The following is a 13,017-nucleotide window of genomic DNA, read 5'->3' as shown; positions in this document are numbered from 1 at the left end:
AAGGAGGCCTCAAGCGAGGCCTAGGCCCAGGGGAAAGGCACCAGCGGGGATGAGCCTGGGGAGGCGCCCGGGCATGTCTGGACACAGTCCCCGCAGCCTGCCCCTTGCTGGGGCAGCACCCCCGGAGGCCAGGAAGGTCTGGGCAAGGCTGGCCAGGGGCAGGGGCCCTGCTGGGTCCTGCCCCTGGCCTGTGGGGCCTCTGAGCACAACCGGCCCTCTCCCGCTGGAAGACGTCCCCGGCTGCCTCCAAAGGCCGCTTTGCAAGCACTCTCGCCGGCTGTTCCCGCCAGCTGCGCACAATGCTCCCGAGCCCGGGAGAAAAGCGCTTCGGGGTGGTGCTCTCTCCCGGCCCTTGCCCCTGAGCCTGGGGCCAGGCAGGGGGTCCACACTCCCAGGCCAAGGCAGAACCACATGCACACGTCTGTTCCTGCCCCCTGCACCGGCAGAGAGCTCGGGGGAGCCAGAGTCTCTCAGGCAGCTGCTGGGCTGGCCGCCTGTGTGGGAAGGGGCAGAGCCGACCTAGGGGCACACTGGGCCTCTTGCTCTCCCTGCTGCCTTGAGGCTGCTGGGCCAAAGAGGTCTTGGGCATCCAGCCCCTTGCTGGTCCCTTCCCTCTGACGAGGCCCTCTGAGCTCCAGCACCTTGCAGTGTGGAGACAGCCCCTGCCAGCAACCACCTCTCTAAGGAGGCCTCAACCGAGGCCTAGGCCCAGGGGAAAGGCACCAGCGGGGATGAGCCTGGGGAGGCGCCCGGGCATGTCTGGACCCAGTCCCCGCAGCCTGCCCCTTGCTGGGGCAGTACCCCCGCAGGCCAGGAAGGTCTGGGCAAGGCTGGCCAGGGGCAGGTGCCCTGCTGGGTCCTGCCCCTGGCCTGTGGGGCCTCTGAGCACAACCAACCCTCTCCCGCTGGAAGACCTCCCCGGCTGCCTCCAAAGGCCGCTTTGCAAGCACTCTCGCCGGCTGTTCCCTCCAGCCGTGCACAATGCTCCCGAGCCCGGGAGAAAAGCGCTTCGGGGTGGTGCTCTCTCCCGGCCCTTGCCCCTGAGCCTGGGGGCCAGGCAGGGGGTCCACACTCCCAGGCCAAGGCAGAACCACATGCACACGTCTGTTCCTGCCCCCTGCACTGGCAGAGAGCTCGGGGGAGCCAGAGTCTGTCAGGCAGCTGCTGGGCTGGCCGCCTGTGTGGGAAGGGGCAGAGCCGACTTAGGGGCACACTGGGCCTCTTGCTCTCCCTGCTGCCCTGAGGCTGCTGGGCCAAAGAGGTCTTGGACATCCAGACCCTTGCTGGTCCCTTCCCTCTGACGAGGCCCTCTGAGCTCCAGCACCGTGCAGTGTGGAGACAGCCCCTGCCAGCAACCTCCTCTCCAAGGAGGCCTCAAGCGAAGCCTAGGGCCAGGGGAAAGGCACCAGCGGGGATGAGCCTGGGGAGGCGCCCGGGCATGACTGGATCCAGTCCCCGCAGCCTGCCCCTTGCTGGGGCAGCACCCCCTGAGGCCAGGGAGGTCTGGGCAAGGCTGGCCAGGGGCAGGGGCCCTGCTGGGTCCTGCCCCTGGCCTGTGGGGCCTCTGAGCACAACCGGCCCTCTCCCGCTGGAAGACCTCCCCGGCTGCCTCCAAAGGCCGCTTTGCAAGCACTCTCGCCGGCTGTTCCCGCCAGCCGCGCACAATGCTCCCGAGCCCGGGAGAAAAGCGCTTCGGGGTGGTGCTCTCTCCCGGCCCTTGGCCCTGAGCCTGGGGGCCAGGCAGGGGGTCCACACTCCCAGGCCAAGGCAGAACCACATGCACACGTCTGTTCCTGCCCCATGCACCGGCAGAGAGCTCGGGGGAGCCAGAGTCTGTCAGGCAGCTGCTGGGCTGGCCGCCTGTGTGGGAAGGGGCAGAGCCGACCTAGGGGCACACTGGGCCTCTTACTCTCCCTGCTGCCCTGAGGCTGCTGGGCCAAAGAGGTCTTGGGCATCCAGCCCCTTGCTGGTCCCTTCCCTCTGACGAGGCCCTCTGAGCTCCAGCACCTTGCAGTGTGGAGACAGCCCCTGCCAGCAACCTCCTCTCCAAGGAGGCCTCAACCGAGGCCTAGGCCCAGGGGAAAGGCACCAGCGGGGATGAGCCTGGGGAGGCGCCCGGGCATGTCTGGACCCAGTCCCCGCAGCCTGCCCCTTGCTTGGGCAGTACCCCCGGAGGCCAGGAAGGTCTGGGCAAGGCTGGCCAGGGGCAGGGGCCCTGCTGGGTCCTGCCCCTGGCCTGTGGGGCCTCTGAGCACAACCGGCCCTCTCCCGCTGGAAGACCTCCCCGGCTGCCTCCAAAGGCCGCTTTGCAAGCACTCTCGCCGGCTGTTCCCGCCAGCCGCGCACAATGCTCCCGAGCCCGGGAGAAAAGCGCTTCGGGGTGGTGCTCTCTCCCGGCCCTTGGCCCTGAGCCTGGGGGCCAGGCAGGGGGTCCACACTCCCAGGCCAAGGCAGAACCACATGCACACGTCTGTTCCTGCCCCCTGCACCGGCAGAGAGCTCGGGGGAGCCAGAGTCTGTCAGGGAGCTGCTGGGCTAGCCCCCTGTGTGGGAAGGGGCAGAGCCGACCTAGGGGCACACTGGGCCTCTTGCTCTCCCTGCTGCCCTGAGGCTGCTGGGCCAAAGAGGTCTTGGGCATCCAGCCCCTTGCTGGTCCCTTCCCTCTGACGAGGCCCTCTGAGCTCCAGCACCTTGCAGTGTGGAGACAGCCCCTGCCAGCAACCTCCTCTCCAAGGAGGCCTCAACCGAGGCCTAGGACGAGGGGAAAGACACCAGCGGGGATGAGCCTGGGGAGGCGCCCGGGCATGTCTGGACCCAGTCCCCGCAGCCTGCCCCTTGCTGGGGCAACACCACCGGAGGCCAGGAAGGTCTGGGCAAGGCTGGCCAGGGGCAGGGGCCCTGCTGGGTCCTGCCCCTGGCCTGTGGGGCCTCTGAGCACAAACGGCCTTCTCCCGCTGGAAGACCTCCCCGGCTGCCTCCAAGGCCGCTTTGCAAGCACTCTCGCCGGCTGTTCCCGCCAGCCGCGCACAATGCTCCCGAGCCCGGGAGAAAAGCGCTTCGGGGTGGTGCTCTCTCCCGGCCCTTGCCCCTGAGCCTGGGGGCCAGGCAGGGGGTCCACACTCGCAGGCCAAGGCAGAACCACATGCACACGTCTGTTCCTGCCCCCTGCACCGGCAGAGAGCTCGGGGGAGCCAGAGTCTGTCAGGCAGCTGCTGGGCTGGCCGCCTGTGTGGGAAGGGGCAGAGCCGACCTAGGGGCACACTGGGCCTCTTGCTCTCCCTGCTGCCCTGATGCTGCTGAGCCAAAGAGGTCTTGGGCATCCAGCCCCTTGCGGGTCCCTTCCCTCTGACGAGGCCCTCTGAGCTCCAGCACCTTGCAGTGTGGAGACAGCCCCTGGCAGCAACCTCCTCTCCAAGGAGGCCTCAACCGAGGCCTAGGCCCAGGGGAAAGGCACCAGCGGGGATGAGCCTGGGGAGGCGCCCGGGCATGTCTGGACCCAGTCCCCGCAGCCTGCCCCTTGCTGGGGCAGTACCCCCGGACGCCAGGAAGGTCTGGGCAAGGCTATCCAGGGGCAGGGGCCCTGCTGGGTCCTGCCCCTGGCCTGTGGGGCCTCTGAGCACAACCGGCCCTCTCCCGCGGGAAGACCTCCCCGGCTGCCTCCAAAGCTCGCTTTGCAAGCACTCTCGCCGGCTGTTCCCGCCAGCCGCGTACAATGCTCCCGAGCCCGGGAGAAAAGCGCTTCGGGGTGGTGCTCTCTCCCGGCCCTTGCCCCTGAGCCTGGGGGCCAGGCACGGGGTCCACACTCCCAGGCCAAGGCAGAACCACATGCACACGTCTGTTCCTGCCCCCTGCACCGGCAGAGAGCTCGGGGGAGCCAGAGTCTGTCAGGCAGCTGCTGGGCTGGCCGCCTGTGTGGGAAGGGGCAGAGCCGACCTAGGGGCACACTGGGCCTCTTGCTCTCCCTGCTGCCCTGAGGCTGCTGGGCCAAAGAGGTCTTGGGCATCCAGCCCCTTGTTGGTCCCTTCCCTCTGACGAGGCCCTCTGAGCTCCAGCACCTTGCAGTGTGGAGACAGCCCCTGCCAGCAACCTCCTCTCCAAGGAGGCCTCAACCGAGGCCTAGGCCCAGGGGAAAGACACCAGCGGGGATGAGCCTGGGGAGGCGCCCGGGCATGTCTGAACCCAGTCCCCGCAGCCTGCCCCTTGCTGGGGCAGCACCCCCTGAGGCCAGGAAGGTCTGGGCAAGGCTGGCCAGGGGCAGGGGCCCTGCTGGGTCCTGCCCCTGGCCTGTGGGGCCTCTGAGCACAACCGGCCCTCTCCCGCTGGAAGACCTCCCCGGCTGCCTCCAAAGGCCGCTTTGCAAACACTCTCGCCGGCTGTTCCCGCCAGCCGCGCACAATGCTCCCGAGCCCGGGAGAAAAGCGCTTCGGGGTGGTGCTCTCTCCCGGCCCTTGCCCCTGAGCCTGGGGGCCAGGCAGGGGGTCCACACTCCCAGGCCAAGGCAGAACCACATGCACACGTCTGTTCCTGCCCCCTGCACCGGCAGAGAGCTCGGGGGAGCCCGAGACTGTCAGGCAGCTGCTGGGCTGGCCGCCTGTGTGGGAAGGGGCAGAGCCGACCTAGGGGCACACTGGGCCTCTTGCTCTCCCTGCTGCCCTGAGGCTGCTGGGCCAAAGAGGTCTTGGGCATCCAGCCCCTTGCTGGTCCCTTCCCTCTGACGAGGCCCTCTGAGCTCCAGCACCTTGCAGTGTGGAGACAGCCCCTGCCAGCAACCTCCTCTCCAAGGAGGCCTCAAGCGAGGCCTAGGCCCAGGGGAAAGGCACCAGCGGGGATGAGCCTGGGGAGGCGCCCGGGCATGTCTGGACCCAGTCCCCGCAGCCTGCCCCTTGCTGGGGCAGTACCCCCGGAGGCCAGGAAGGTCTGGGCAAGGCTGGCCAGGGGCAGGTGCCCTGCTGGGTCCTGCCCCTGGCCTGTGGGGCCTCTGAGCACAACCAGCCCTCTCCCGCTGGAAGACCTCCCCGGCTGCCTCCAAAGGACGCTTTGCAAGCACTCTCGCCGGCTGTTCCCTCCAGCCGTGCACAATGCTCCCGAGCCCGGGAGAAAAGCGCTTCGGGGTGGTGCTGTCTCCCGGCCCTTGCCCATGAGCCTGGGGGCCAGGCAGGGGGTCCACACTCCCAGGCCAAGGCAGAACCACATGCACACGTCTGTTCCTGCCCCCTGCACCGGCAGAGAGCTCGGGGGAGCCAGAGTCTGTCAGGCAGCTGCTGGGCTGGCCGCCTGTGTGGGAAGGGGCAGAGCCGACCTAGGGGCACACTGGGCCTCTTGCTCTCCCTGCTGCCCTGAGGCTGCTGGGCCAAAGAGGTCTTGGACATCCAGCCCCTTGCTGGTCGCTTCCCTTTGACGAGGCCCTCTGAGATCCAGCACCTTGCAGTGTGGAGACAGCCCCTGACAGCAACCTCCTCTCCAAGGAGGCCTCAACCGAGGCCTAGGCCCAGGGGAAAGGCACCAGCGGGGATGAGCCTGGGGAGGCGCCCGGGCATGTCTGGACCCAGTCCCCGCAGCCTGCCCCTTGCTGGGGCAGTACCTCCGGAGGCCAGGAAGGTCTGGGCAAGGCTGGCCAGGGGCAGGGGCCCTGCTGGGTCCTGCCCCTGGCCTGTGGGGCCTCTGAGCACAACCGGCCCTCTCCCGCTGGAAGACCTCCCCGGCTGCCTCCAAAGGCTGCTTTGCAAGCACTCTCGCCGGCTGTTCCCGCCAGCCGCGCACAATGCTCCCGAGCCCGGGAGAAAAGCGCTTCGGGGTGGTGCTCTCTCCCGGCCCTTGCCCCTGAGCCTGGGGGCCAGGCAGGGGGTCCACACTCCCAGGCCAAGGCAGAACCACATGCACACGTCTGTTCCTGCCCCCTGCACCGGCAGAGAGCTCGGGGGAGCCAGAGTCTGTCAGGCAGCTGCTGGGCTGGCCGCCTGTGTGGGAAGGGGCAGAGCCGACCTAGGGGCACACTGGGCCTCTTACTCTCCCTGCTGCCCTGAGGCTGCTGGGCCAAAGAGGTCTTGGGCATCCAGCCCCTTGCTGGTCCCTTCCCTCTGACGAGGCCCTCTGAGCTCCAGCACCTTGTAGTGTGGAGACAGCCCCTGCCAGCAACCTCCTCTCCAAGGAGGCCTCAACCGAGGCCTAGGCCCAGGGGAAAGGCACCAGCGGGGATGAGCCTGGGGAGGCGCCCGGGCATGTCTGGACCCAGTCCCCGCAGCCTGCCCCTTGCTTGGGCAGTACCCCCGGAGGCCAGGAAGGTCTGGGCAAGGCTGGCCAGGGGCAGGGGCCCTGCTGGGTCCTGCCCCTGGCCTGTGGGGCCTCTGAGCACAACCGGCCCTCTCCCGCTGGAAGACCTCCCCGGCTGCCTCCAAAGGCCGCTTTGCAAGCACTCTCGCCGGCTGTTCCCGCCAGCCGCGCACAATGCTCCCGAGCCCGGGAGAAAAGCGCTTCGGGGTGGTGCTCTCTCCCGGCCCTTGGCCCTGAGCCTGGGGGCCAGGCAGGGGGTCCACACTCCCAGGCCAAGGCAGAACCACATGCACACGTCTGTTCCTGCCCCCTGCACCGGCAGAGAGCTCGGGGGAGCCAGAGTCTGTCAGGCAGCTGCTGGGCTGGCCGCCTGTGTGGGAAGGGGCAGAGCCGACCTAGGGGCACACTGGGCCTCTTGCTCTCCCTGCTGCCCTGAGGCTGCTGGGCCAAAGAGGTCTTGGACATCCAGCCCCTTGCTGGTCGCTTCCCTTTGACGAGGCCCTCTGAGATCCAGCCCCTTGCAGTGTGGAGACAGCCCCTGACAGCAACCTCCTCTCCAAGGAGGCCTCAACCGAGGCCTAGGCCCAGGGGAAAGGCACCAGCGGGGATGAGCCTGGGGAGGCGCCCGGGCATGTCTGGACCCAGTCCCCGCAGCCTGCCCCTTGCTGGGGCAGTACCCCCGGAGGCCAGGAAGGTCTGGGCAAGGCTGGCCAGGGGCAGGTGCCCTGCTGGGTCCTGCCCCTGGCCTGTGGGGCCTCTAAGCACAACCAGCCCTCTCCCGCTGGAAGACCTCCCCGGCTGCCTCCAAAGGACGCTTTGCAAGCACTCTCGCCGGCTGTTCCCTCCAGCCGTGCACAATGCTCCCGAGCCCGGGAGAAAAGCGATTCGGGGTGGTGCTGTCTCCCGGCCCTTGCCCGTGAGCCTGGGGGCCAGGCAGGGGGTCCACACTCCCAGGCCAAGGCAGAACCACATGCACACGTCTGTTCCTGCCCCCTGCACCGGCAGAGAGCTCTGGGGAGCCAGAGTCTGTCAGGCAGCTGCTGGGCTGGCCGCCTGTGTGGGAAGGGGCAGAGCCGACCTAGGGGCACACTGGGCCTCTTGCTCTCCCTGCTGCCCTGAGGCTGCTGGGCCAAAGAGGTCTTGAACATCCAGCCCCTTGCTGGTCGCTTCCCTTTGACGAGGCCCTCTGAGTTCCAGCACCTTGCAGTGTGGAGACAGCCCCTGACAGCAACCTCCTCTCCAAGGAGGCCTCAACCGAGGCCTAGGCCCAGGGGAAAGGCACCAGCGGGGATGAGCCTGGGGAGGCGCCCGGGCATGTCTGGACCCAGTCCCCGCAGCCTGCCCCTTGCTGGGGCAGTACCTCCGGAGGCCAGGAAGGTCTGGGCAAGGCTGGCCAGGGGCAGGGGCCCTGCTGGGTCCTGCCCCTGGCCTGTGGGGCCTCTGAGCACAACCGGCCCTCTCCCGCTGGAAGACCTCCCCGGCTGCCTCCAAAGGCTGCTTTGCAAGCACTCTCGCCGGCTGTTCCCGCCAGCCGCGCACAATGCTCCCGAGCCCGGGAGAAAAGCGCTTCGGGGTGGTGCTCTCTCCCGGCCCTTGGCCCTGAGCCTGGGGGCCAGGCAGGGGGTCCACACTCCCAGGCCAAGGCAGAACCACATGCACACGTCTGTTCCTGCCCCCTGCACCGGCAGAGAGCTCGGGGGAGCCAGAGTCTGTCAGGCAGCTGCTGGGCTGGCCGCCTGTGTGGGAAGGGGCAGAGCCGACCTAGGGGCACACTGGGCCTCTTGCTCTCCCTGCTGCCCTGAGGCTGCTGGGCCAAAGAGGTCTTGAACATCCAGCCCCTTGCTGGTCGCTTCCCTTTGACGAGGCCCTCTGAGATCCAGCACCTTGCAGTGTGGAGACAGCCCCTGACAGCAACCTCCTCTCCAAGGAGGCCTCAACCGAGGCCTAGGCCCAGGGGAAAGGCACCAGCGGGGATGAGCCTGGGGAGGCGCCCGGGCATGTCTGGACCCAGTCCCCGCAGCCTGCCCCTTGCTGGGGCAGTACCCCCGGAGGCCAGGAAGGTCTGGGCAAGGCTGGCCAGGGGCAGGGGCCCTGCTGGGTCCTGCCCCTGGCCTGTGGGGCCTCTGAGCACAACCGGCCCTCTCCCGCTGGAAGACCTCCCCGGCTGCCTCCAAAGGCCGCTTTGCAAACACTCTCGCCGGCTGTTCCCGCCAGCCGCGCACAATGCTCCCGAGCCTGGGAGAAAAGCGCTTCGGGGTGGTGCTCTCTCCCGGCCCTTGCCCCTGAGCCTGGGGGCCAGGCAGGGGGTCCACACTCCCAGGCCAAGGCAGAACCACATGCACACGTCTGTTCCTGCCCCCTGCACCGGCAGAGAGCTCGGGGGAACCCGAGACTGTCAGGCAGCTGCTGGGCTGGCCGCCTGTGTGGGAAGGGGCAGAGCCGACCTAGGGGCACACTGGGCCTCTTGCTCTCCCTGCTGCCCTGAGGCTGCTGGGCCAAAGAGGTCTTGGGCATCCAGCCCCTTGCTGGTCCCTTCCCTCTGACGAGGCCCTCTGAGCTCCAGCACCTTGCAGTGTGGAGACAGCCCCTGCCAGCAACCTCCTCTCCAAGGAGGCCTCAAGCGAGGCCTAGGCCCAGGGGAAAGGCACCAGCGGGGATGAGCCTGGGGAGGCGCCCGGGCATGTCTGGACCCAGTCCCCGCAGCCTGCCCCTTGCTGGGGCAGTACCCCCGGAGGCCAGGAAGGTCTGGGCAAGGCTGGCCAGGGGCAGGTGCCCTGCTGGGTGCTGCCCCTGGCCTGTGGGACCTCTGAGCACAACCAGCCCTCTCCCGCTGGAAGACCTCCCCGGCTGCCTCCAAAGGACGCTTTGCAAGCACTCTTGCCGGCTGTTCCCTCCAGCCGTGCACAATGCTCCCGAGCCCGGGAGAAAAGCGCTTCGGGGTGGTGCTGTCTCCCGGCCCTTGCCCATGAGCCTGGGGGCCAGGCAGGGGATCCACACTCCCAGGCCAAGGCAGAACCACATACACACGTCTGTTCCTGCCCCCTGCACCGGCAGAGAGCTCGGGGGAGCCAGAGTCTGTCAGGCAGCTGCTGGGCTGGCCGCCTGTGTGGGAAGGGGCAGAGCCGACCTAGGGGCACCCTGGGCCTCTTGCTCTCCCTGCTGCCCTGAGGCTGCTGGGCCAAAGAGGTCTTGGACATCCAGCCCCTTGCTGGTCGCTTCCCTTTGACGAGGCCCTCTGAGATCCAGCACCTTGCAGTGTGGAGACAGCCCCTGACAGCAACCTCCTCTCCAAGGAGGCCTCAACCGAGGCCTAGGCCCAGGGGAAAGGCACCAGCGGGGATGAGCCTGGGGAGGCGCCCGGGCATGTCTGGACCCAGTCCCCGCAGCCTGCCCCTTGCTGGGGCAGTACCTCCGGAGGCCAGGAAGGTCTGGGCAAGGCTGGCCAGGGGCAGGGGCCCTGCTGGGTCCTGCCCCTGGCCTGTGGGGCCTCTGAGCACAACCGGCCCTCTCCCGCTGGAAGACCTCCCCGGCTGCCTCCAAAGGCCGCTTTGCAAGCACTCTCGCCGGCTGTTCCCGCCAGCCGCGCACAATGCTCCCGAGCCCGGGAGAAAAGCGCTTCGGGGTGGTGCTCTCTCCCGGCCCTTGGCCCTGAGCCTGGGGGCCAGGCAGGGGGTCCACACTCCCAGGCCAAGGCAGAACCACATGCACACGTCTGTTCCTGCCCCCTGCACCGGCAGAGAGCTCGGGGGAGCCAGAGTCTGTCAGGCAGCTGCTGGGCTGGCCGCCTGTGTGGGAAGGGGCAGAGCCGACCTAGGGGCACACTGGGCCTCTTGCTCTCCCTGCTGCCCTGAGGCTGCTGGGCCAAAGAGGTCTTGGACATCCAGCCCCTTGCTGGTCGCTTCCCTTTGACGAGGCCCTCTGAGATCCAGCACCTTGCAGTGTGGAGACAGCCCCTGACAGCAACCTCCTCTCCAAGGAGGCCTCAACCGAGGCCTAGGCCCAGGGGAAAGGCACCAGCGGGGATGAGCCTGGGGAGGCGCCCGGGCATGTCTGGACCCAGTCCCCGCAGCCTGCCCCTTGCTGGGGCAGTACCCCCGGAGGCCAGGAAGGTCTGGGCAAGGCTGGCCAGGGGCAGGGGCCCTGCTGGGTCCTGCCCCTGGCCTGTGGGGCCTCTGAGCACAACCGGCCCTCTCCCGCTGGAAGACCTCCCCGGCTGCCTCCAAAGGCTGCTTTGCAAGCACTCTCGCCGGCTGTTCCCGCCAGCCGCGCACAGTGCTCCCGAGCCCGGGAGAAAAGCGCTTCGGGGTGGTGCTCTCTCCCGGCCCTTGCCCCTGAGCCTGGGGGCCAGGCAGGGGGTCCACACTCCCAGGCCAAGGCAGAACCACATGCACACGTCTGTTCCTGCCCCCTGCACCGGCAGAGAGCTCGGGGGAGCCAGAGTCTGTCAGGCAGCTGCTGGGCTGGCCGCCTGTGTGGGAAGGGGCAGAGCCGACCTAGGGGCACACTGGGCCTCTTGCTCTCCCTGCTGCCCTGAGGCTGCTGGGCCAAAGAGGTCTTGGACATCCAGACCCTTGCTGGTCCCTTCCCTCTGACGAGGCCCTCTGAGCTCCAGCACCGTGCAGTGTGGAGACAGCCCCTGCCAGCAACCTCCTCTCCAAGGAGGCCTCAAGCGAGGCCTAGGGCCAGGGGAAAGGCACCAGCGGGGATGAGCCTGGGGAGGCGCCCGGGCATGACTGGATCCAGTCCCCGCAGCCTGCCCCTTGCTGGGGCAGCACCCCCTGAGGCCAGGAAGGTCTGGGCAAGGCTGGCCAGGGGCAGGGGCCCTGCTGGGTCCTGCCCCTGGCCTGTGGGGCCTCTGAGCACAACCGGCCCTCTCCCGCTGGAAGACCTCCCCGGCTGCCTCCAAAGGCCGCTTTGCAAGCACTCTCGCCGGCTGTTCCCGCCAGCCGCGCACAATGCTCCCGAGCCCGGGAGAAAAGCGCTTCGGGGTGGTGCTCTCTCCCGGCCCTTGCCCCTGAGCCTGGGGGCCAGGCAGGGGGTCCACACTCCCAGGCCAAGGCAGAACCACATGCACACGTCTGTTCCTGCCCCCTGCACCGGCAGAGAGCTCGGGGGAGCCAGAGTCTGTCAGGCAGCTGCTGGGCTGGCCGCCTGTGTGGGAAGGGGCAGAGCCGACCTAGGGGCACACTGGGCCTCTTGCTCTCCCTGCTGCCCTGAGGCTGCTGGGCCAAAGAGGTCTTGGGCATCCAGCCCCTTGCTGGTCGCTTCCCTTTGACGAGGCCCTCTGAGATCCAGCACCTTGCAGTGTGGAGACAGCCCCTGACAGCAACCTCCTCTCCAAGGAGGCCTCAACCGAGGCCTAGGCCCAGGGGAAAGGCACCAGCGGGGATGAGCCTGGGGAGGCGCCCGGGCATGTCTGGACCCAGTCCCCGCAGCCTGCCCCTTGCTGGGGCAGTACCCCCGGAGGCCAGGAAGGTCTGGGCAAGGCTGGCCAGGGGCAGGGGCCCTGCTGGGTCCTGCCCCTGGCCTGTGGGGCCTCTGAGCACAACCGGCCCTCTCCCGCTGGAAGACCTCCCCGGCTGCCTCCAAAGGCTGCTTTGCAAGCACTCTCGCCGGCTGTTCCCGCCAGCCGCGCACAATGCTCCCGAGCCCGGGAGAAAAGCGCTTCGGGGTGGTGCTCTCTCCCGGCCCTTGCCCCTGAGCCTGGGGGCCAGGCAGGGGGTCCACACTCCCAGGCCAAGGCAGAACCACATGCACACGTCTGTTCCTGCCCCCTGCACCGGCAGAGAGCTCGGGGGAGCCAGAGTCTGTCAGGCAGCTGCTGGGCTGGACGCCTGTTTGGGAAGGGGCTGAGCCGACCTAGGGGCACACTGGGCCTCTTGCTCTCTCTGCTGCCCTGAGGCTGCTGGGCCAAAGAGGTCTTGGACATCCAGACCCTTGCTGGTCCCTTCCCTCTGACGAGGCCCTCTGAGCTCCAGCACCGTGCAGTGTGGAGACAGCCCCTGCCAGCAACCTCCTCTCCAAGGAGGCCTCAAGCGAGGCCTAGGGCCAGGGGAAAGGCACCAGCGGGGATGAGCCTGGGGAGGCGCCCGGGCATGACTGGATCCAGTCCCCGCAGCCTGCCCCTTGCTGGGGCAGCACCCCCTGAGGCCAGGAAGGTCTGGGCAAGGCTGGCCAGGGGCAGGGGCCCTGCTGGGTCCTGCCCCTGGCCTGTGGGGCCTCTGAGCACAACCGGCCCTCTCCCGCTGGAAGACCTCCCCGGCTGCCTCCAAAGGCCGCTTTGCAAGCACTCTCGCCGGCTGTTCCCGCCAGCCGCGCACAATGCTCCCGAGCCCGGGAGAAAAGTGCTTCGGGGTGGTGCTCTCTCCCGGCCCTTGGCCCTGAGCCTGGGGGCCAGGCAGGGGGTCCACACTCCCAGGCCAAGGCAGAACCACATGCACACGTCTGTTCCTGCCCCCTGCACCGGCAGAGAGCTCGGGGGAGCCAGAGTCTGTCAGGAAGCTGCTGGGCTAGCCGCCTGTGTGGGAAGGGGCAGAGCCGACCTAGGGGCACACTGGGCCTCTTGCTCTCCCTGCTGCCCTGAGGCTGCTGGGCCAAAGAGGTCTTGGGCATCCAGCCCCTTGCTGGTCCCTTCCCTCTGACGAGGCCCTCTGAGCTCCAGCACCTTGCAGTGTGGAGACAGCCCCTGGCTGCAACCTCCTCTCCAAGGAGGCCTCAAGCGAGGCCTAGGCCCAGGGGAAAGGCACC

The sequence above is a fragment of the Cervus elaphus genome, unplaced genomic scaffold, assembly GCF_910594005.1.
Source record: "Cervus elaphus unplaced genomic scaffold, mCerEla1.1, whole genome shotgun sequence".
Taxonomy (NCBI): Eukaryota; Metazoa; Chordata; class Mammalia; order Artiodactyla; family Cervidae; genus Cervus; species Cervus elaphus.
This window is presented reverse-complemented; position numbering follows the sequence as displayed.